Source organism: Schistocerca gregaria, chromosome 6, assembly GCF_023897955.1.
Source record: "Schistocerca gregaria isolate iqSchGreg1 chromosome 6, iqSchGreg1.2, whole genome shotgun sequence".
NCBI lineage: Eukaryota > Metazoa > Arthropoda > Insecta > Orthoptera > Acrididae > Schistocerca > Schistocerca gregaria.
The window spans coordinates 66,331,899-66,358,070 of NC_064925.1; positions in this window are offsets into that span (position 1 = coordinate 66,331,899).

Genomic DNA, 26,172 nt, shown 5'->3' on the forward strand with positions numbered 1-26,172 from the left:
CTATGTATCCTCGTCCTCTCTGCACCTTTCCTAAGAGGACTAACTGAAGCGAAAGCAGAAGTTGTGAGCTTTCCTTTCAACAAGTCGTACACACAGGAGAATCGGCCAAACATACCATAGTTTTACCATCGGACAGAGTCCCGTATGGACGACATACTAATAAGCATATCTTGCGTAGAGAATCAACTGAAAGAACTGAAAGAAAATTCCCTAGTACTGGATGGAATCCCAGTTCGATTTTACAAAGCGTACTCTACGGCAATGGCCCCTTACCTAGCTTGTGTTTATCGTGAAACACTCGCACAGCGGAAAGTGCCAAGTGACTGGAAAAAACTGCAGGTGACTCCAGTATATGAGAAAGGTAAAAGAACAATGTCCCAAACTTCTGTTTGCTGCCGAATCCTTGAGTATATTCTCAATTTGAATGTAATAAACTTTCTTGAGACAAAGAAGCTTATGTGCACCAATCAGCATGGTTTTAGGAAGCATCGTTCGTTCGAACTCAGCTTGACCTTTTCTCACATGGTATACAGAGAACAATGAATGTATGGCAACGGGTAGATTCCGCATTTCTAGATTTCCACAAGGCGTGTGCGGGCTCTTAACGAGAATACGAGCGTGTGGAATAAGATCACAAATACGTGAGTGGCGTGAAAACTCCTAAAGTAATAGAACCCTCTATATTGTCCTCGACGGTGTGTGTTCAGCAGAGAGGAGGATGTCGTCAGGAGTGCTACAGGCAAGTGTTATAGGACCGCTGTTGTTCTCTGTATACATAAGTGACTTGGCAGACAAGGTGGGCATCAATCTGCGGTTGTTTGCTGATGACGCCGTGGTGCGTGGGAAGCTGTCGTCGTTGTCACTGCAGGAGGATACAAGATGACACAGACAAAATTTCTAGGTGGTGATAAGAACGGCAGCTAATTGTAAAAGCAGAAAATTATAAGTAAATGCAGATGAGTGGGAAAAAGAAACCCGCATTGATCGAATACAGTAGTGGTAGTGTGTTGCTTGATATAGTGAGTCTGATTAAATATCAAGCCGTAACGTTGCAAAGCGACAAGAAATGGAACGAGCATGTGAGTACCGTGGTAGGTAAGGCGTATGGTCGACTTCGGTTTATTGGAGGACTTTTATGAAAGAGTGGTTCACATATAACGGAGACCACTTATAGGACGTTATTGCCGCCTCTACTTGGGTACTGCTCGAGATTTTGGGATCTGTATCTGGTCTGACTGAAGGATGACATCGAACCAATTCAGAGGCGGGTTCCTAGACTTGTTACCGGCAGTTTCGAATGACACGTAAGTGTTACGGAAATGCTTCGGGAACTGAAATAGGAAACCTTGGAGGGAAGGTGACGTTCTTTTCAAGAAATGCTATTGAGAAAATTTAGAGAACAAGCATTTGAAGCCGACTGCCGAACGCTTCTACTGCCGATTCTACTGCCGCCAACATACATTGCAAGTAAGGACCTCGAAAATAAGATGTGAGAAATTAGGGCTCACAGGGAGCCATGTAAACGTCGGTAAATGTTACCCTCCGCCATGCACCGTACGGTGGCTTCCAGAGTATCTAGAAAGATGCAGATGTAGATATAGTTAGAAGATAGTACTCTTGTCAGACCAAAGCGTGAGAAAGCAAAAGCACAAACGTTATCTCAGAGGGCTGAAGAAGATCGATTCGAACGAGAGTAGAGGGCGCAGGTTGGCCTTCAGCCTATAGGAGACAAGCGGTTTGAACAAGAGACCGTTGTCTGCGGAAAGCAGCAATGTTCCGGGACTACCGTTATCGCAGTCTAACTGAAGAGACGCGCTGTAGCTGAGCTCCGGTTGGTGTGTTGTAAGAAGTTGGAAAACTATTTGCATCATTGTGGATAAGACTGGCGATGTGTTCTTTAGGGTTGCTCTGATTACTGACGAGTCAAATGTGGACGTAATTAATATTATTATGGTGTAATAAGTTGACGACTGGTACAGTTCAGAACATGGATGTGTTTCACCAATGGAGAAATAACACACACAACAGCTTGCAAATAATTGATTAATACATTTAACTAGGATAGAAAGTGATTTCACCATGTAGCGGAGTGTTGGCTGATATGAAACTTCCTGGCAGATTAAAACTGTGTGCCGGATCGAGAGTCGAACTAGGGACCTTTACCTTTCGCGGGCAAGTGCTCTACCAAAGGTCCATAGCTCGAGTCTCGGTCCCGCACCAAGTTTTAATCTGCCAGGAAGTTTCACCTCTAAGTATATCTTCATCAGAATGAAAATTTAAAACTCTAAAGTTACATGGCGAGAAGATAATAGTCGAAGCGTAGAGAGGTCAGTCTACTGTTTTACCATGCAAAGTGTACGTACCAAAGGCTGGGACGCTTTTAATTTTTAACTTTTGACGTGGGTATGTCTGCTCTAAACTTTGGCTACTGCCTGGTCACAATGTTATTCTTTTCATGGAGAGTTTCTTAGAGGTGTATAAGACTAGGTAAATGTATTATACAATTATTTGCAACCGGATGACTTTGTCATTTCTCCACTGAAACATGTGACTAGTGGTAGTCGCAACCATCTTTGTGCTACTCTAGCACTTACAGGACGTGCCTGAGAGTGTTAAATGGTGGTATTTACGAAAGCGTGTGGCTAAGATAATTTTGTACAGTGGAAGTCAATACTGACGTAGTTATCTTTTTAAGGGGGTCTTGATCACCGGTTCGCGCCATTTGTGATATTGCCGAGTAACTGAGGAAAATACATAGGTTTGAAATCGGTCAATGGTAGCGAACATTCAGGAAAGGTAACAAAAAGCGCGCCAGTCGGCGGCACTTTTATTGTAGCTTGTGGACCCGCGACTTCCTGAGAGATAGTAATAACGGTCAGAATATAACGATTGATGAGAGTTTAACAGTGTTCAGAGATTAAGACTTAGTATGAATTGCGAGGCGGATATTTTAATCGACTTATTTCAGTGTTCGGTTTACTCTATTTGTGGCTGGTGGTTGATGTTTTGTACGGCCCACGTGTTAGCAGGTGGTGAGCAGCGTCTTAAACAAGGCAGCCAGCTAATAACACCGTGTCGGAATGCGCATTCAATGTTATGTGGAACTTTTTGGTGTTTTTTTCTGTATATTTTGTTAATTTTTTTTAAATTTGTTTCTTTCTAAGGGATAGATAGCCATGTGCTTCGCAAAGATCAAGGTGGTGCCTGTAACCATAGCTTTTCATTTACTGGCCCCCTATTTCGACTTCAGTAGCAGAATTATAACATCAGCTACTTATGCGATAATATTCATGCGGATATTGCATGAGTTATAGCAGTTATAAGTGTTCACGGCAAAAGTGCATAGTACCCCTGTCTGTGCACGTCATTAGGGCAAGTGATAAAATACGTTCTATATTCTTAATTCTAATCAAAGCGTTGCCTTTGGACATGTATTTGCTCATTAATTCAACCTTTCCCACTTGCTTCAGGAGCAAACATAAATAATGCACCCTGCAGCATCTTTTATGCTGACCTTTCTTATGACGCACACTAATGCGATTAGTTTTATGAGTAGAGCGGGGCTGCTTTCAGTGTGCGTTATAGGTGAGTATCATTCCATGAAAATAATGTGTTGTTCTGAGTTTCCGCCTTCATGGCAATGTAACCCAGCGTTAACTCATGGGTAAGAGACCGATTAAGAGAAGTGCATGTACTAGTAATTATATGCAACTGAGGTTTACGTTATTTCTCTTCAGCAATAATGTTGACTAAGGTCCATGTTGTTCAGATTCAGACAAAATGTTGTTTGATACAATGAAACAAGTTCATTAACGGTAATTACCTGTTGCTCATGACAATTCCTAACCCCCCCCCCCCCCCGTATTATTAAATTGTACGAAGAAAACCAAATATAACATTGACAAGAGAAAAGGGTGAAATTTGTGTGTAAATGGTCTATTACAGGTAACTCCAGATTAGCCAAGTATCCGTTATAGCAATTTAGAAACAATACTGACTAAATCAGATAAATGACTAAATTCCGATAGTTCAGTCACCTACAGTTTAGAGTCAGCTTGTTTAGGGGCATTTTTCAAGTAAGTAGTTCCCACCTCTATGCTGAATGCGTTGGTTAATGGTGTGACCTTTGTTATCCGTTGCATTTCTCAAGTCATTGATTCAAAAGAACATGAAAAGTAATTTAAAATAGGGACGGTGGCAATAATTAAAGAGAATCTTAGCAGCACGTCATCATCATACAGTTAAAGGCAAAAGTTTCTCTTAAGGCTGCCATAGCACAGTACAGAGATAATAATAACGGCACAAACTAATTGCTTCATGTACCGGAAGCCAAATCAAAAGGGGTAACCGTGCATGCACTGGCTGACTTGATGTCATGTGACTTTCGGCTTGCTGTTCACGACCTGGAGGCTCCTGCAGTTTCATTCAGTACAATACGGTATGTTATCTATGTATAATTAAAATTTGTTACAGAGAAACTGGAACTGTTGATTAAACATATTGAATGATAATTTTTCTATAAAACTAACGTCCATTTATTTTTAGGTATTAATCGCATGAAAATGCGAGTATTCGCAGAAACTAAAATTCCAAATATGCATAACGTACAATATAAAATAAAATACTTTCTCATTCCCAGAGATTAGATGGTACTTTTTAATTTTCTATGTACAAATTTTATCATTTAACAATAAACCATTTCGCATATGTATCAAATTTTAATTATTTTCATTAAAAATAAATATATCATCTTAACTAAATATTATGAATTAATTTGGAATTGCTCACATTTTCATTTCATAATACACTCCTGGAAATAGAAATAGGAACACCGTGAAAACATTGTCTCAGGAAGTGGAAACTTTATTGACACATTCCTAGGGTCAGATATATCACATGATCACACTGACTGAACCACAGGCACATAGACACAGGCAACAGAGCATGCACAATGTCGGCACTAGTACAGTGTATATCCACCTTTCGCAGCAATGCAGGCTGCTATTCTCCCATGGAGACGATCGTAGAGATGCTGGATGTAGTCCTGTGGAACGGCTTGCCATGCCATTTCCACCTGGCGCCTCAGTTGGACCAGCGTTCGTGCTGGACGTGCAGACCGCGTGAGACGACGCTTCATCCAGTCCCAAACATGCTCAATGGGGGACAGATCCGGAGATCTTGCTGGCCAGGGTAGTTGACTTACACCTTGTAGAGCACGTTGGGTGGGACGGGATACATGCGGACGTGAATTGTCCTGTTGGAACAGCAAGTTCCCTTGCCGGTCTAGGAATGGTAGAACGATGGGTTCGATGACGGTTTGGATGTACCGTGCACTATTCAGTGTCCCCTCGACGATCACCAGAGGTGTACGGCCTGTGTAGGAGATCGCTCCCCAAACCATAGTGCCGGGTGTTGGCCCTGTGTGCCTCGGTCGTATGCAGTCCTGATTGTGGCGCTCACCTGCACGGCGGAAAACACGCATACGACCATCATTGGCACCAAGGCAGAAGCGACATCGCTGAAGACGACACGTCTCCATTCGTCCCTCCATTCACGCCTGTCGCGACACCACTGGAGGCGTGCTACACGATGTTGGGGCGTGAGCGGAAGACGGCCTAACGGTGTGCGGGACCGCAGCCCAGCTTCATGGAGACGGTTGCGAATGGTCCTCGCCGATACCCCAGCAGCAACAGTGTCCCTAATTTATTGGGAAGTGGCGGTGCGGTCCCCTACGGCATTGCGTAGGATCCTACGGTCTTGGCGTGCATCCGTGCGTCGCTGCGGTCCGGTCCCAGGTCGACGGGAACGTGCACCTTCCGCCGACCACTGGCAACAACGTCGATGTACTATGGAGACCTCAGGCCCCACGTGTTGAGCAATTCGGCGTTATGTCCACCCGGCCTCCCGCATGCCCACTATACGCTCTCGCTCGAAGTCCGTCAACTGCACATACGGTTCACGTCCACGCTGTCGCGGCATGCTACCAGTGTTAAAGACTGCGATGGAGCTCCGTATGCCACAGCAAACTGGCTGACACTGACGGCGGCGGTGCACAAATGCTGCGCAGCTATCGCCATTCGACGGCCAACACCGTGGTTCCTGGTGTGTCCGCTGTGCCGTGCGTGTGATCATTGCTCTCGCAGTGTCCGGAGCAAGTATGGTGGGTCTGATACACCGGTGTCATTGTGTTCTATTTTTCATTTCCAGGAGTGTAAATATAGATTTTAAATGCAAGTAACGAAGTTGATGACAATGATAGCTTAAGAATCCACTTCTCAATTACAAACTGTGCCTGTTAGGCGCCCAACTTGTGGTGATCTGGTTAATAGACTTGTGTTCGTAAACCTAATCGTCAAAGTCGACTTCTTTGAATTTCTTTCGAAGTGTGTCCTACTATATGGGGAAACTCATGTGTCGACACTGACCCTAAAGCCCAGCTAATATAAATAAAATCGGCCAGTGCATTCCGTGACGCATCCTAGTGAGAGAGATTGGAACAGAACCATTGGTTAGAGAAGGGTAAGTGCTGGGGAATATTAAAATGCTCAGACGTCTTTCAAAGAATCGTTGTGACACCACAGTTCATTATTTCAAGGAAACTTGAAGCTGCTGTGCAGAAACGATATATGTAGGGACACACCGTATTATAATAATTATGAAAATAATTACGTTTCAGAAAAGACTAGAGCTAAATAAGCACTCACCCAAATATAAACTTCTGTGCTTTGCATCCTCATACAAAGAGACGTATTTGTAAGAAGAAAAGGTGAATGTTGTTGGCTTGTGTTTGGTTATTGTCAGTTAGCTGATATAATCTTTTGTGCTCTGCAACCTCTAATAGCGAAAGACATTCATATAGATAGAAACGTTTTCTGTTTACACACAATTAGAGCCAGCTGTACGTTATAAATCCTTTTTTATGTTACGAAACTTTCAGTTTCCATAAAAGGGAAAGTTAGATCCGATTCGCTTGAGTTTTCCTCCGATCCCTCATTATTTTCGGCTGCAGATAAGTCGGAAAGCTTCGAGACATGTGCCTTACTATTGTTTGAAAACAGGTATACATACTTAATTTAAGACATATGACACCTTCCTCAGTTATTAAAAATAAGAAAATTATCCAAAAAGAGTAAAATATGCAGAGGCAGGATATGTTGTTAGTCTTGCGTCCAAAGTATTCGACCTAAAATAGGCTGTAAGTGCCCGAGGCGGTTACATCCCTTTTTACGAAAGTTTCACTGGATACTACTTGATCGTAAAATAGGTATTTGTTAGGTATTCTTGCTTATGATGATAACAGAAAGAAACTGATAATAAAGAGACTTAAAGTTTTTTAAGAAAAATTTAAGTTTATTAAAACAACAGTATTGAAATACACTAATAGAGTCACACTGGAACAATGAAACCATTCTGAGCATGGCTTTAATTTTATGATGGCTTGCGTTCTTATAACCGCCTCTTCAGTTCTTATCAAAAAGTACCACCCTGGTTTTTAAGTCGTACTTTGTATCTTCTGTGCACCTTTGCAAGTGTATTTTCATTTAGTTACAGTTTGTTTGAACGGGACGTTCTTCGCCTTCGCTACAGTGCTAGTAGCTGAAGGATAGGCCTTACCAGTAATTTTCAACTTCCTATTGCCTTCCGAGAGTTTTCTTTCTTCCTATGCTTCTTCATACCCTCATTTGTCATAGTTCACAATGAACAACGATGAAAAGCCTTGTAATGGTAGGCCTATTTACGCCGTCACGCACAACAGACTCCAAAGGCACGAGGCTATAAGATAACCTAACAAAAGCTCCTGGCACACGAGTAGGTAACGTATTAAAGTGCAAGTTCAGAGTTTAATGTAAGTGTGAGAAAACCCATTGCAAAAGTGAAATAATGGTACATTAATAACATCCGTAATGTTGAATTGAAGAATGCAAATGCACATGCATTGTGTTGTACAGGTATCGGATGTCATTTTGTGGGATGAAGTTCTCTGCCTGTTGCCCTTGGTCGGTCAATACAGGGACAGTTAATGATAGTTGTGGACGACGGGGCAGTTGACGTCCGATGATGTCCGATATGTGGCTCTGCTGGAGACAGATTGAGGTGATGGAGCAGGCCAAGGCAACATGGCGACACTCTGTAGAGCACGCGGGGCTGCAACAGTGGTTAGATAGGCAGGCGCTATTCTGTCGGAAAACACCGCCTGGAATGCTGTTCATGAAGACAGCACTATAGGTAGACTCACCAGATTGACGCACAGCTTTGCAGTCAAGGTGCATGGAACAACCCCGAAAGTGGTGCTGCTCTTATACGAAACTGCACACCAGGTCTGAACTCCAGCACACAGTTTGGCTGCAGGCCCTCAACTGGCAACCTTTCAACCGTCAATGGCACCGAGGCAGAACCGTCTCTTCGTTACAGATTACAACATATCCTCACCCTGCTCTCCTATGATGTCTCACTTGACACAACTGAGGTCGTCAACACTGGAGGTTTGGGTTTAATGGAAAGTACGCCACACGGCGTCTGGCTCGAAGATGTCCTCGAAGTAACCAATTTGTAACCATTTGTTGCATCATTTTGGTGCCGACTACTGCTCAGATCGCTGCTGCAGATGTTGGACGATGTGCTAGAGGCACTATGGTCTTTCTTATCCACAGTCTGTAATATTTTTGGATTTCAGATACTTTGCATATGAGATATTTGTCATAAAAGAAAGGGACAGCCAACGAGCTGTATTTCGTAAAGATCCTAAGAATCACAGCGAGAGACTAAAGATATGAATTTTTTTTTTAAATATGCGGCCGTACCAAGATACGCGTCCAGCGTTTAAATACTCTAAATAAACACTATGATCCGCTGGGCGCAGATATTTAAAATCACTGCTGCCGCGCTTAATAGCAACAAGCTGCGAAACAGAAGAAAGAACAATCTAACTTTTCTTAAGAAATATTCTAGAGACTTCATTATCCCTTGTACTTGTGGTCGCCGACATGTTAAGACATACTACATCGCATTGCCACAAGTTGTATTTTTATTTTGTGTAAAAAGTATGTGAAACGACGAGCAAACATTTCGGTAACTCCGGTGTGGATACAATGTACTTACGTACACGCAAAGACGTTTAATTTTAAGAAGGAACGGAGTGACAAAGCAGCGATTATTGGTCTGCCCCATTTACAAAAGAAATATCGGATGTAAGTCTTGCATTTATCGTGTATTTGTCAATGTGTAGCCAATTTGTTCAAAATATATTAATATATTACGATGCAGTAATTTTCTTCTTATTCTTTTCTTTCACTAACCAAAAACGATGTTCAAATAGTATTTCAGCTTTGTTACAGGTTCGCTCTTTATCGCGGTATCTCGATTGTATTTCGGAGGCCATTAATGTGTTCAACTTCCGATCTGTTAATCTTTCTCTTACTAAATTCCCCTGATTCTCCTTCATTTCCATTTTTATATTCAAATAGGTCCCATGGGTATTTACATCGAAGATTCTGACTGCGTGAAGGCAATCCGGGTCAAAATTTCAATTGTTCGCGTAATCGATCCGTACGTCTCCTGAACACAGTTGAGAACCGACGCATCGGTGATCAATTAACAATCTCTCTCTCTCTTTAAAAGTCAGTACTAAGAAACGGCCACACAGAATAGCCGTAAGTACGCAATCTAGCGTTAGGCTGCATTTTGTCAGTAAATATTACCAAACAACAGTTACAGCATCGCTGTTATTAATAAGCAAGTTCCTAACACCAGAAGTGCCACGTTGCAGTTCCGAGACATGTCCTCTTCCGACCGTGCATTCCCGTGGCCACCGCTACCAGCAATGGCATACAGTGGCTATAAACCAGCTATGTCGTCCCTAGTACTCGACCTCGTGCAGCTTCGGTAGGGTGTTGGGTAATGGGATCTTTGTCGTCTTAAAGACATTATTGAGCAACATCAGTCTCAACGGTAATTAAAGCTCATGACTGTTACAGAGCATATTTAAAACACACCATTTTTCAAAAATAGAGATGGGGCCCCTCCACGCCCGCACCAACGTGGTTACCAAACCAAAAAGTTCTACTGTCACCTCCGTCAACATGTTAGTTATCTAGTAAGTGGATCACAGGATGCTGGGCTGTGATGTTATCCGTGCGTCTGGGTAAAACTACGCATGAACACGGTCCATCAGGTGATAGATAGTGGACGAAACGCCAGTGAGGGTAGCGATTTGAGGAGGAGAGGGAAAGAAGTGCCAAGGCTCGTGCTGTGGGAAAAAAAACCTCTGCGACAGTGGGATGGGTATTAAGAGTAGAAGTGGCTTACCAGCTGCGATAGTTCATGCAAGGTTGGATTGTTTGGATTTGTTAGTATGGGTATCATGCATCATTACTGCGGCAAGCGATGGCGGTGTATCCCAGTTGCTGGAGCCGCTACGTTCCTGGAACAATCAAAATCGTTATACAGTAGTGGGAGATCGGCCATAGATCATCTCACTGTGTGGAGATGTGTGGAGCTTCTCTGCATGCAGTGTACGGGGTACGGCTTCCCTGCGCGGTGCGAGCTATTCGGCAGTGTATACCAGCTGGATATCCAGTTATGACGTCTGATTAACAGGGGCTCACCTGTACCGTTGTGTTTGCGTGTGCTTGGCCATAGATATTAGGTACTTACAAGTATGTCTTTTGGTGTTTTATGTTTCCATCTATGATTGTGGTCGTAGTTCCCCAGATTCAGAATGAACGGGTTCTGTGAATGTCTGGAATTTCTGTATAGTCTTGCGGTGAGTTTGTGGATTACCTCCGTGAGAATCTCAACTCGGTATTCCCGGTGAAGGTCCGCGATGCGTGTGTATCGTGGAGCATTGCTTATGACCTTGAGTACTTTGTTTTGTATGAGCTGCAGACGGTGCAGGCTTGTAGGCGCAGCGTATCCCCAGACAGGAGCTGCGTACGTCATCAGGGGTCAGATAAGTGTCATGTACATGGACCTCGACATCCTTCTGTTCAGTGTGCTACACCTGTCGAGTATAGGGTAGAGCTGTTTGATCCTCGCGCTAGCTCGGTCGGTTAGCCATGTGTTGTATGTTGTCGTCCCCCCCCCCCCCCCCCCCCCAGAGTAATTTCCAGTCCAGCCAGACACCGAGGTATTTGACTTTCTCACGGAAACGTATTGGGCGAGCATGTAGAGTTATTGGTCTGCAGTATCGGTGTTTGCACAGTTGCTTCGGTCTTCTAGTGAACAGAACGGCTTCGCACTTGCCGACGTTTACTCTAACACGCCATTTCTCCAACCAAGGCTCAGCCACTCTGAGTGCAGTCTATAGGCGTGACGTAATGTTTTATGGTTTCCAATCTTGCGCGAGGATGGCTGTGTCATCCGCGTAGATTGCCATCGTTGTGTTGTGTGTGGTTGGGAGGTACTTTATGTAGAGGTTAAACAGTAGGGGCCCTAGGATGCTTCCCGCGTGTATACCGTGTCGTGTTGATTGTTTTCCCAGCACGTCAGTGTTGAAACTCCTGTCTGTGAGATATGAGTGTATTAGACGCACCAGCCCGTCGGGGAATCCCTCGTCGGATTTTTTTCTCCTTTTTAAGGTCCCACTTTCGATGAAACTACTTAAAAATAACATTTGTATCCCTATTTGCTTCAAGCCTTGACCTACTGCTGCACACTGTAATGGAAACACGTCGGGTGGAGCTTAAAGTTTAACAAAACATAGCCTTTGTGTCACACGTCGCGTTTGAATTCAACCTCAGTTTGTCGGAGGCAACCGCGTCCTTGTACCAGAGTAATGGGTAAATTAAGGAGATTGCAGCGTCGGCCTTCCTCTTGCTGAGGCAGACGAACTCACTGTTTCGCTGGCCGGCGCCGCCGAGACGGACCGTCGGCGTCGCCCGGCGTCGTGGCGCCTCTCTCCATTTCCCTCCCCCACCCCCACCCCGTCCCGCCCCACACCCCTCCTCCTGCAGCGGTGATTAGCTGCGACCCATTATGTGCCTTCAGAGCGGACACACACCACACGCACAGAGGCAGCATCCGGCCGGAGCCGGCTACGCACGGGCTGTGCCTCCGGCGGTGCGGACCACGCGAAACAATGGCCCATTTAGCGGCGGTGGCTGAGAGCCCACTAACTCAGCGCCGCCGTCCCTTCCCGAACGCCGCCGACGATCGCCGAGTCCCGCCGAAGCACCGGCCAGGGGGGCCTGCGCGGTTAATGCCTCGTTTACGGGGTCGTTCATCTGCCCGGGCCTCTGGGCTGTGTACGGGGCCCGGATTTGCCCAGCCTAACTTCTACGGAGTTCTCACAAAATGGCTGGCAAGCTCCTAAAGCAGTGGATGTCAAAGTGAAAAATTCTTCTCTAGACGAAAGATCACCTACCTACCTGAACGTGTATGGTATCGATAGCTACGATACCACAATGTAGGTGTGCTCTCGTAGGTTGGCACTACGAGAACGAACAATCAACGCCGACCAAAGCGCCCTCTAGCCCGACGCTGTGGGCCTCTACGAGCGCCGCTCCGGATTCAGCCCAGTTGATCACGAGCAGACGAACGACTGACAATGTTTAATTTTCATAGTGGGAAAGCCACTACAAAAATGTGTGTGAAATCTTATGAGACATAACTGCTAGCCGACCGTGGTGGTCTAGACGCTCAGTCCGGAACCGCGCAACTACTACTGTCGCAGGTTCCAATCCTACCTTGGGCAAGGATGTGTGTGATGTCCTTAGGTTAGTCAGGTTTAAGTAGTTCTAAGTTCTAGGGGACTGATGACCGCAAATGTTAAGTCCCATAGTGCTCAGAGCCATTTGAACCATTTGAACATAACTGCTAAGGTCATCAGTCCCTAAGCTTACACATTGTTTAACCTAAATTAAGCTACCCTTCATTTTTCAGAGACAGACCCACGCGCCGCCTTCCAGCCGGGATACAAAATAATGAATGTAATTTTTCCTACTGATATTCTAAGTACGTACATCACTGCTCCATTAGAACTTCACTGGACTATGTAGAACAAACTTCATAAGGGAATAAATATGATGTGAAGCAGTAGTCAGAATGCCCAACTCCTTAAACAGATCTCTACAAGATAATGGTGGGTGAGCACAAGGTATTATCCTCACAGCACGTTTTCGAGCGACCAAGACTTTCTTTCCTAACTTATAGTGCTGAGGGCGCCTACGGACTTGCCGTGGTGGTAACACCGCTTTCCTTCAGGGGATGGGCTAGCGCTGAGACGGGAGACCATCCGGCCTGTCGAGCGCTGGTGGCAAGCGGGGTGCACTCAGACCTTGTGAGGTAAACAGAGGCGCTACTTGATTGAGAATTAGGGCATACGGCCGGGAGAGCGGTGTGCGGACCCCTCCATATCCGCATTCCGAGACGCCTGTGGGCTGAGGATGAAGCGGCGGCCGGTCGGTACCGTTAGGGTTCCGAGACATGTTCGTACGTAGTTATGGTACACAGGGGCACGATCCGCAATCCGTACGACACCCATGGCGCACAGGGAAGCTAGGGCGCAGCTCATTCACGCGGCCGCGACACCGATGATCGCCTGTTACTGACCAGTTACCAGGAGGCGTACTGGTAGGGAGCAGTCTCACCGGCCGGAGCCAGAGGCCGCTGCACTACCACCTAGCCACGACCTATCGGTCACATGTGCGGAGAGGGCAGCACACGTCTTCCGGAGTAATGGATATTTAAGCAGGCGCAGCGTCCACAGCATCCTGTTCCCATCGGCTAGAGCTGGCCACCTTATGCGCCAGTTCCACTTCAGTCCCTTAATAGATATCGGCGGCGTCCCGACGAAGTATACGACGACCCGGAGCGAAATTTTGTTTATAGTACTATCTGTGCATATTGTTTATTATCTGTCCGAATCCTGGGCACCAGCCAGAGTCCAGATTGTTAGAGTATGTGTAATCTGACAGGTGGAACGGAAGGAAGTTACTGTGTAATTTTTGTCTTGGTGTGCCCTCAAGGAATAAAAAACCGTTGTGAACTAGTCGTTATGAGCAGTCTAGGTACATTTTACTATACTACATTATTGAATGAAAATATTCAAAATATGTCGCTTACTGGCCTGTCTCTCCTCCAAGAACTATGCACCTTGCGTTGGTAGGGAGGCTTGCATGCCTCAGCGATACAGATAGCCGTACCGTAGGTGCAACCACAACGGAAGGGTATCTGTTGAGAGGCCAGACAAACGTACGGTTCCTGAAGAGGGCAGCAAACTTTTCAGTAGTTGCAACCGTCTGGATGATTGACTGATTTGGCCTTGTAACACTAACCAAAACGGCCTTGCTGTGCTGGTACTTTGAACGGCTGAAAGCAAGGGGAAACAACAGACGTAATTTTTCCCGAGGGCATGCAGCTTTACTGTATGGTTTAATGATGATGGCGTTCTCTTGGGTAAAATATTCCGGAGGTAAAATAGCCCCCCATTTGGATCTCCGGGAGGACGTCGTTATCAGGAGAAAGAAAACTGGCGTTCTACCGAACGTAGCTTGGAATGTCAGATCCCTTAATCGAGGAGGTAGGTTAGAAAATTTTGAAAAGGAAATGGATAGGTTAAAGTTAGATATAGTGGAATTGGTGAAGTTTGGTGGCAGGAGGATCAAGACTTTTGGTCAGGAGAATACAGGGTTATAAATACAAAATCAAATAGGGGTAATGCAGGAGTAGGTTTCATCATGAATAAAAAAATAGGAATGCGGGTAAGCTACTACAAACAGCATAGTGAACGCATTATTGTGGCCAAGATAGACACGAAGCCCACGTCTACTACAGTAGTACAAGTTTATATGCCAACTAGCTCTGCAGATGACGAAGAAATTGAACAAATGTAGGATGAAATAACAGAAATTATTCAGATGGTGAAGTGAGATGAAAATTTAATAGTCATGGGTGACTGGAATTCGGTAGCAGGAAAAGGGGGAGAACCAAACGTAGTAGGTGAATATGGATTGGAGCTAAGAAATGAAAGAGGAAGCGGCTGATAGAATTGTGCACAGAGCACAACAAAATCTTAGCTAACACTTGGTTCAAGAGTCATAAAAGAAGGTTGTATACATGGAAGAAGCCTTGAGATACTGACAGATTTCCGATAGATTACATAATGGTAAGTCAGAGATTTAGGAACCAGGTTTTAAATTGTAAGAGATTTCCAGGGGCAGATGTGGACTCTGATCACAATCTATTTGTTATGAACTGTAGATTAAAACAGAAAGAAACTGAAAAAAGTTGATAATCTAAGGAGATGGAACTTGGATAATCTGACTAGACCAGAGGTTCTACAGAGTTTCAGGGAGTATAAGGGAACGATTGACAGGAATGGGGTGCAGAAATACAGTAGAAGAAGAATGGGTAGCTTTGAAAGACGAAGTAGTGAAGGCAGCAGAGGACCTAGTAGGTAAAAAGACGAGGGCTAGTACATATCGTTGGTTAACAGAAGAAATAATGAATTTAATTGATGAAAGGAGAAAATACAAAAATTCAGTAAATGAAGCAGGCAAAAAGGAATACAACCGTCTCAAAAATGAGATCGACAGGAAGTGCAAAACTGCTAAGCATGGATGGCTAGAGGACAAGTGTAAGGATTCTGATCTTATCTCAATAGGGGTAAGACAGATACTGCCTACAGGGAAATTAAACAGACCTTTGGAGAAATGAGAACCACTTGAATGAATATCAAGAGCTCAGATGGAAACCCAGTTCTAAGCAAAGAAGGAAAAGGAGAAAGGTGGAGGGAGTCTATAGAGGGTCTATACAAGGGCAATGTACTTGAGGACAATATTATGGAAATGGAAGAGGATGTAGATGAAGACAAAATGGGAGATAAGATACTGCGTGAAGAGTTTGACAGAGCACTGAAAGACCTGAGTCGCTACAAGGCTCCGGGAGTAGACAACATTCCATTAGAACTACTGACGGCCTTGGGAGAGCCAGTCATGACAAAACTCTACCATCTGGTGAGCAAGATGTATGAGACAGGCGAAATACCCTCAGACTTCAAAAGGAATATAATAATTCCAATCCCAAAGAAAGCAGGTGTTGACAGATGTGACAATTGCCGAACAATCAGTTTAATAAGCCACGGCTGCAAAATACTAACGCGATTTCTATTCAGACGAATGGAAAAACTGGTAGAAGCCGACCTCGGGGAAGACCAGTTTGGATTCCGTAGAAATATTGGAACACGTGAAGCAATAGTGACCCTACGACTTATCTTAGAAGCTAGATTCAGGAAAGGCAAACCTACGTTTGTAGCATTTGTAGACTTAGAGAATGGTTTGACAGTGTTGACTGGAATACCATGTTTCAAATTCGGAATGTGGCGGGGGTAAAATACAGGGAGCGAAAGGCTGTTTACAGTTTGTACAGAGACCAGATGGCAGTTATAAGAGTCGAGGGGCATGAAACAGAAGCAGTGGTGGGGAAGGGAGTGAGACAGGGTTGTAGCCTATCCCCGATGTTATTCAGTCTGTATATTGAGCAAGCAGTAAAGGAAACAAAAGAGAAATTTGGAATAGGTATTAAAATCCGTGGAGAAGAAAAAAAAAACTTTGAGGTTCGCCGCTGACATTGTAATTCTGTCAGAGACAGCAAAGTACTTGTAAGACCAGTTGAATGGAATGGACAGTGTCTTTAAAGGAGGGTATAAGATGAACATCAACAAAAGCAAAACGAGGATAAGGGAATGTAGTCTAATTAAGATGGATAATACAGAGGGAACTAGATTAGAAAGTGGGACACTTAAAGTAGTAAAGGAGTTTTGCTATTTGGGGAGCGAAATAACTGATGATGGTCGATGTAGAGAGGATATAAAAAGTAGACTGGCAATGGCAAGGAAAGCGTTTCTGGAGAAGAGAAATTTGTTAACATCGAGTATAAATTTAAGTGTCAGGAAGTCGTTTCTGAAAGTATTTGTATGGAGCGTAGCCATGTATGGAAGTGAAACATGGACGATAGTTAGTTTGGACAAGAAGAGAAAAGAAGTTTTCGAAATGTGGTGCTACAGAAGAATGCTCAAGATTACATGGGTAGATCACATAACTAATGAGGAGGTACTGAATAAGATTGGGGAGAAGAGAAGTTTGTCGCACAACGTGACTAGAAGAAGGGATCAGTTGGTAGGACATGTTCTGAGACATCAAGTGATCACCAATTTAGTACTGGAACGCAGCGTGGAGGGTAGAAATCGCAGAGGGAGACCAAGAGATGAATACACCAAGGAGATTCAGAAGGAGGTAGGTTGCAGTAGGTACTGGGAGATGAAGCTTCCACAGGGTAGTGTAGCATGGAGAGCTGCATCAAACAGGTCTCAAGACTGAAGACCACAACAACAACCACTGATCTATATCTCCCAAAGATTTGCCATCATAAGTTCTGTGTCTTCTCGTTTTCTCTGCAGAGCTGCACCACGGAAAACAAGGAGAGGATGTTGTTTGGTGGCCGGAATCCACTTCCTATAACAAAAACTGCAATCATATATTCACTGCTTTCTTCATTCGTAAAAGTAGAAACATAACGCAAGAAGTATTTCAGTAAAAAACATTTTTATTATAACTACAGATAGAATTGATACTGCTCTAATTTGTCAGGTGTAACTTCGACCATGCCAAGTAATAGCAATGAGAATAATAAACTGTCACAGCGATAAGTTCAGGTTATACCGCACAATTTTGAGAGGTACCGGGCAAACAGAGCGTATGAACTTTTTTCTTTAGTACACAAGGTTAGAGAACACGGAACAGTTATGGTATGAAATTAACTTGAAGAAAGCTGATGAAAAAGTGAAACTTCTTGAAATGCTAGAGAGCGAAAAATATTCTTTTTCAAAAGGTGGCAGACCTACAGTTTTGCAGGAAGGCTAACAGCTGACCATAAAACCTGTTTTACGAAATAATACATCCTTGCTGCGAACATTAAATAACGCATCGGAAATAGTATTGCACATGTAAAAAATTTATAGTGCTAGTTTATATCTTTGAGTAAACGTGTGTTCTTAAATCTAGTGCAAAAAAAAGGAAGAGCAGTTTCAAGCACCAGCTTAATAAGGCAGAAATGAAAGTGGGTCCACTATTTTGCTGTGAATTTATTAAAAAACATGAAGACAAGCCTAAGGACAGTTGATTCTACACTCCTGGAAATGGAAAAAAGAACACATTGACACGGGTGTGTCAGACCCACCACACTTGCTCCGGACACTGCGAGAGGGCTGTACAAGCAATGATCACACGCACGGCACAGCGGACACACCAGGAACCGCGGTGTTGGCCGTCGACTGGCGCAAGCAGCGCAGCATTTGTGCACCGCCGCCGTCAGTGTCAGCCAGTTTGCCGTGGCATACGGAGCTCCATCGCAGTCTTTAACACTGGTAGCATGCCGCGACAGCGTGGACGTGAATCGTATATGCAGTTGACGGACTTTGAGCGAGGGCGTATAGTGGGCATGCGGGAGGCCGGGTGGACGTACCGCCGAATTGCTCAACACGTGGGGCGTGAGGTCTCCACAGTACATCGATGTTGTCGCCAGTGGTCGGCGGAAGGTACACGTGCCCGTCGACCTGGGACCGGACCGCAGCGACGCACGGATGCACGCCAAGACCGTAGGATCCTACGCAGTGCCGTAGGGGACCACACCGCAAATTCGCAGCAAATTAGGGACACTGTTGCTCCTGGGGTATTGGCGAGGACCATTCGCAACCGTCTACATGAAGCTGGGCTACGGTCCCGCACACCGTTAGGCCGTCTTCCGCTCACGCCCCAACATCGTGCATCCCGCCTCCAGTGGTGTCGCGACAGGCGTGAATGGAGGGACGAATGGAGATGTGTCGTCTTCAGCGATCAGAGTCGCTTCTGCCTTGGTGTCAATGATGGTCGTATGCGTGTTTGGCGCCGTGCAGGTGAGCGCTACAATCAGGACTGCATACGACCGAGGCACACAGGGCCAACACCCGGCATCATGGTGTGGGGAGCGATCTCCTACACTGGCCATACACCTCTGGTGATCGTCGAGGGGACACTGAATAGTGCACGGTACATCCAAACCGTCATCGAACCCATCGTTCTACCATTCCTAGACCGGCAAGGGAACTTGCTGTTCCAACAGGACAATGCACGTCCACATGTATCCCCCCGCCACCCAACGTGTTCTAGAAGGTGTAAGTCAACTACCCTGGCCAGCAAGATCTCCGGACCTGTCCACCATTGAGCATGTTTGTGACTGGATGAAGCGTCGTACCACGCGGTCTGCACGTCCAGCACGAACGCTGGTCCAACTGAGGCGCCAGGTGGAAATGGCATGGCAAGCCGTTCCACAGGACTATATCCAGCATCTCTACGATCGTCTCCTTGGGAGAATAGCTGCCTGAATTGCTGCGAAAGGTGGATATAAACTGTACTAGTGCCGACATTGTGCATGCTCTGTGGCCTGTGTCTATGTGCCTGTGGTTCTGTCAATGTGATCATGTGATGTATCTGACCCCAGAAATGTGTCAATAAAGTTTCCCCTTCTTGGGACAATGAATTCACGGTGTTCTTATTTCAATTTCCAGTAGTGTATGAGTTTTCAGCAATCATCAGCTAGCGTTAAGCTCTAAGTTGAAATTTTCTTTGACAAAAAGAGTTTTCTAATGCACGAGTTCCAATTATCGACTAATGCACGAGTTCCAATTATCGACGTAGTTAAAATCATTTTTCAACAAAAATGAGATTTTTCCATTTACGATACAACCTTAGCCAACTTTAAAGGACCAAAATGCAAAAGATGGCTGGATAGAAGATCTACATCGTTAGGAAATTTTGTTTTATAAGTATTGTCACATCGACGATTCTGAAATCCCGCTACCTACGTGGCAGCATGCAATGTCGAAGTCCCGCAGTCTGGTGTCAGTGTGCACGCATTCTGTGCCAGTCTTGTGTTATATTAGGAAAAAATTTTTGCCTGAAAACCAAAATGTAGGCGTACAGGCAATTAAATTTTAAATATGGTTTCCTCTACATGAAACTCTATCGAAGCTGACGAACACGACCCAAAAATTCGCAGAGTTGAAAACACTGTTTTTCTTACGTGAGTAAAAAATTGCAGCCCCCACCGAAAAATGTTGTTGTTGTTGTGGTCTTCAGTCCTGAGACTGGTTTGATGTAGCTCTCCATGCTACTCTATCCTGTGCAAGATTCTTCATCTCCCAGTACTTACTGCAACCTACATCTTTCTAAATCTGCATAGTGTATTCATCTCTTGGACTTCCACTACGACTTTTACCTTCTACGCTGCCCTCCAATCCTAAATTTGTGATCCCTTGATGCCTCTGAACATGTCCTACCAACCGGTCAGTTCTTCTTGTCAAGTTACGCCACAAACTCCTCCCCAATTCAATTCAATACCTCCTCATTAGTAATGTGATCCACCCATCTAATCATCAGCATTCTTCTGTAGCACCTCATTTCGAAAGCTTCTATTCTATTCTTGTCCAAGCTATTTATCGTCCATGTTTCACTTGCATACACGGCTACACTCCATACTAATACTTCCAGAAACAACTTCCTGACACTTAAATCTATACTCGATGTTAACAAATTTCTCTTCTTCAGCAACGCTTTCCTTGCCATTGCCAGTCTACATTTTATATCCTCTCTACTTAGACCATCCTCAGTTATCTTGTTCCCCAAATAGCAAAACTCCTTTACTACTTTAAGTGTCTCATTCCCTAATCTAATTCCCTCGGCATCACCCGACTTAATTCGACTACATTCCATTATCCTCGTTTTACTTTTGTTGATGTTCATTTTAGATCCTCCTTTCAAGACACTGTCAATTCCATTCACCTGCTCTTCCAAGTCTCTGACAGATTTACAATGTCATCGGCCAACCTCATAGCTTGTATGTCTTCTCCATGGATTCTAATACCTACTCCGAATTTTTCTTGTGTTTCCTTTACTGCTTTCACAATATACAGACTGAATAACATCGGGGAGAGGCTACAACCCTGTATCACTCCCTACCCAACCTCTGCCGCCCTTTCATGTCCGTCGACTTATAACTGCCATCTGGTTTCTGTACAAATTGTTAATAGCCTTTCGCTCCCTGTATTTTACCCCTGCCACCTTCAGAATTAGAAAATATTCCAGTCAACATTATCAAAATCTTTCTCTAAGTCCACAAGTGATAGAAATGTACGTTTGCCGAAAAATATTACGTGAGAATGTTACGGGGCTTCGAAAGATCTGTCGCTTTCTTTTCTGTGGGTGTCGATTGATTTCGTAAGTTTTGAAAACATATTAGAAAAACTGTAAATATGAGGTTTCCTTTAACTCGTAATATTCGCGTTTACTTAAATGCTTTTTACTGTCGTATAGCATGTGGTAAGTCAAAAAAAGCACACTCTTGAGAAATTTTAAAACAAATTATTAATTATTTTCCGAGATATACCTTCCGAGATATACCTTAATTTGAGGAAGAAATTGCTGTGAATGTACGTCTTGAGTACAGCATTACTTGGTAGTGAAACATGGTCTGTGGGGATACCGGAACAGAAGATATTCGAAGCATTTGAGATGTGGTGCTGGGGACGAATGTTAAAAAATGGTTCAAAATGGCTCTTAGCGCTATGGGACTTAACATCTGAGGTCATCAGTCTCCTAGAACTTAGAACTACTTAAACCTAACTAACCTAAAGACATCACATACATCCATGGCCAAGGCAGTATTCGAACCTGCGAAAGTAGCGGTCGCGCGGTTCCAGACTGAAGAGCCTAGAACCGCTCGGCCACTTTGGTCCGCTACGAATGTCGAAAATTAAGAGGACTGATAAGGTAACGAATTAGCAGGTTCTGTGCAGAATCGGAGAGGAAAGGAACGTGAGGAAAACGCTGATAAGGAGAAGAAACAGGATGATAGGATAATTGTTAAGACATGAGGAAATGACTTCCATTCTACTAGAGAGAGCTGTATTGAGCAAAAACTGTAGAGGATCACAGACATTGGAGTACATCCTGCAAATAATTGAGGAAGCAGGTGGCAAATGCTGTTCTTAAATGAAGAGGTAAGCACAGGAGAGGAATTCGTCGCGGGCCGCATCAAACCAGTCAGAAGACTGATGAAAAAGAAAAGAAACATTTTTTTTTTTTTTTTGAAGAAACAAAGGCGCTGTCGGTAACGGACTAGATCTTCTCACCGGATGGCCATGCAGTAATGATTTTAGACCTGATTCCTTTGCAAAAAGTTGTACTACTATGTTATTAAATAATTTTTACGATTCTGCTAATTGTAAGGAACAAAAAATTTCTTCAGACAACTGGCACTTTAGTTGGACGTGCTCCTTTAGCTATCTCATTTTTTTATATTATTAAAATAACTTTTAAATAAAATAATTTCTGATCTGTGATTAAGGCTTACAACTTTCCGTTTTCACATTTTCGAGAGGAGCAACTTTACAGAATTTTTGCCATGTTTGCCATAATTGATCGAATTTCATTAAAAAGAAGCACTATTAAAAATTTAATTTCTTTCAAGCTCTATTTTTTTGGTTTCAAGTAATGCTTTTTGCAATCCTACTTACATAAAGTGATACCCCGTGGTCTAGGGGTAGCGTCTTTGATTCATAATCAAATCGTCTTCGGTTTCGGGTTCGATCCCCGTCACTGAGAATTATCACACAATCAGCTTAACAGCTCATGAATTGAAGCTTCTTACAAGAATAATATACAGAAGAATGGAAAAGAAAATTGAGAATGCGCTAGGTGACGATCAGTTCGGCTTTAGGAAAAGTAAAGGCACGAGACAGGCAATTCTGACGTTACGGTTAATAATGGATGCAAGGCTAAAGAAAAATCAAGACACGTTCATTGGATTTGTCGACCTGGAAAAAGCGTTCGACAATATAAAATGATGCAAGCTGTTCAAGATTCTGAAAAAGTAGGGCTAAGGTATAGGGAGGGACGAGTCATATACAATATGTACAACAACCAAGAGGGAATAATAAGAGTGGACGATCAAGAACGAGGTGCTCGTATTAAGAAGGGTGTAAGACAAGGCTGTAGGCCTTTCGCCCCTACTCTTCAATCTGTACACCGAGGAAGCAATGATGGAAATAAAAGAATGGTTCAGGAGTGGAATTAAAATACAAGGTGAAAGGATATCAGTGATACGATTCCCTGATGTCATTGCTAACCTAAGTGAAAGTGAAGAAGAATTAAATGATCTGCTGAACGGAATGAACAGTCTAATGAGTACACAGTATGGTTTGAGAGTAAATCGGAGAAAGACGAAGATAATGAGAAGTACCAGAAATGAGAACAGCGAGAAACTTAACATCAGTATTGAGGGTCACGAAGTCAATGAAGTTAATGAATTCTGCCACCTAGGCAGTAAAATAACCAATGTCGGACGGAGCAAGGAGGACATCAAAAGCAGAATCACTATGGCAAAAAAGGCATTTCTGGCCAAGAGAAGTCTACTAATATCAAATACCGGACTTAATTTGAGGAAGAAATTTCTGAGGATGTACGTGTGGAGTACAGCATTGTATGGTAGTGAAACATGGACTGTGGGAAATCCGGAACAGAAGAGATTCGAAGCATTTGAGATGTGGTGCTACAGACGAATGTTGAAAATTAGGTGGACTGATAAGGTAAGGAATGAGGAGGTTCTACGCATAATCGGAGAGGAAAGTAACATGTGTAAAACACTGATACGGAGAAGGGACAGGATGATAGGACATCTGCTAAGACATGAGGGAATGACTTCCATGGTACTAGAGGGAGCTGTAGAGGGCAAAAACTGTAGAGGAAGACAGAGATTGGCATACGTCAAGCAAATAATTGAGGACGTAGGCTGCAAGTGCTACTCTGAGATGAAGAGGTTAGCACAGGAAAGAAATTCGTGGCGTTCCGCATCAAACCAGTCGGTAGAATGACGACAAAAAAAAAAAAAAAAAAAAAAAAAACTTCCATAACGCTTGGAATACCTCTCGTGACAGCGGGAAGTGTGGAACTAGCCAGCGGTATGGGCCGCCTCCAGCGGTTTTGTGATAGTTTTCCTCTTTATGTCTCGGTGGCTCGCAGTCACGGATCTAGCAGTTATTGTGACAGGTTTCCGATCTTGCCGTTATAAGCTGCAGACTCCAGTGGTATACTGTTCAATGCTGTTTTATGAGCATATGCGCTTTGTTTATTTTCTTTACTGTTTTTCTTGTTTCGTCACTAATTCCAAAATGGTTCAAAAGGCTCTGTGCACTATGGGACCTAACATCTATGGTCATCAGTCCCCTAGAACTTAGGACTACTTAAACCTAACTAACCTAAGGAAATCTCACACGTCCATGCCCGTGACAGGATTCGAACCTGCGATCGTAGCGGTCACGTTGTTCCAGACTAAAGCCCCCAGATCCACTCGGCCACTCCGGCCGGAGGTCACTAAGTCGTGAATTGATTAAGAATCGGTTAGAGTTGCTGCATTCTACCAGATGTAGTATTCATGTTGTAGTCCCATGCTTTATTTCACAGAATGTTTTTTTTTTCTTTCGTGTTCGTGTGTCTGTTCGTAGTCAGCTACGTACCACACAATTAAAAAAATTGTTTTACCTTCCTAATGATTGTTGTCATAGTGTCGTGTAGTTGTGAATTTAGACTGAGCTGTTTGAGAATCGAGGAAAAGACAGACAACTCTTGCTAGTGGATACTGAAATAAATCAGTGTAGAGAGCTGAAAATTAGTTCCGTACCTCGACTCAAACCTAGATTTACCGCTTCTCATGAACGGTTGCCGCAACCCGTTCGACCAGTTGGATACGGTGCTTGACCGACGCAAATTTGAAACTAATCTACACACTACTGAACTACTGATGTCTGATGTCGTGTGCACTACCATTCAGCCTCTATCCTCGCGGGATTCAAACGTATGAGGTTATGACTTGTTCGATAGGCCTGCCATAATTCGTGATGATGTGCCGCAGACGAACAGCGAAACTCTTCTTGACCGCTGAAGTGTCGGAATATCGATGCTGTCGATGACCTCTTAAATGGCTGTTTTAAGCTCAGAAATGGTTTTGGGGTTATTTTTGTACAGCTCGTCTTTAATATAGCCCCACAAAAAAGGGTCGCACGTGTTCCGATCCGGAGAATATGGCGGCTAATCGAGGCCCATGACTGTGGACTCTGGATGCCACAGAACCAGAATGCAGTCCATAAAGTGCTCCTCCAGGACACGAAACACTCTTGCATTAACCACGCCATATCGAAATGAGGGTCACTTTCCATAGTGGGGATGGAATCATCTTCCAAAACCTTCACATTGTGTTCGGTAGTCACCGTGCCATCAAGAAATATCGCACCAAATATTCCGTGACTGGACATTACACACCACACTGTCATCCGTTGAAGGTGAAGAGACTTGTCGATCTCGAAATGCTGTTTATCAGTCCCCCAAATACGGCAATTTTGCTTATTGAGGAACCCATCCAAATGAAACTGGTCATCGTCGCTAAATCAATAAATTGCGCAAGCGAATATTAATTCCCATCATGCCCTGAGACCATCCGTGCAGCTTGAACGTCCTAACGCAAACCGTTCAGATGTTATGACGATTTTTTTCCATATTCTTTAATAATTGCAAAATTATTAAAGCATATAAAATACATATATATGCGATTTCTCTTGTTTTGGCGTTTCCTGGTGAAACCATGATGCCATAGCTATATACAGGATGCCTCAAAAGTAACTGTACACACTTCTTAGAGATATTATACGCATCAAAATAAATGTAACATGTTAAATATATTTTTGTCTGAAGTTGTTTTATACCGAGTTATGATCCATAATGTCATTTGTGATAAGTATTACCTCATGGACTAGTACAGCCTTTAGGGGTGCTGTCATACCATGGATCATTTTGAACATGTTCAGCGGTTAATGGGAAGTACGTACTTGTGTTGAATTTTGAATCCCTTCGCGTTGTTTCTGAGAAGAATTGATTTTGTGTTATTGTTGTTGCACGTTTTACGTCTGTTCTCTTCCTTAATTCGGAATTAAAGCAATTTCAAACACACCTTTATTTAATATTTTTCGTTTATTTTAATGCATACGTTACACCCACCAGTTGTGTTCAGTTACTTTTGAATCATCCTATTTATAGGAATAGACGACCACAGTAATCCTCTACGTGCAGATGCAAACATATGTACGATCTC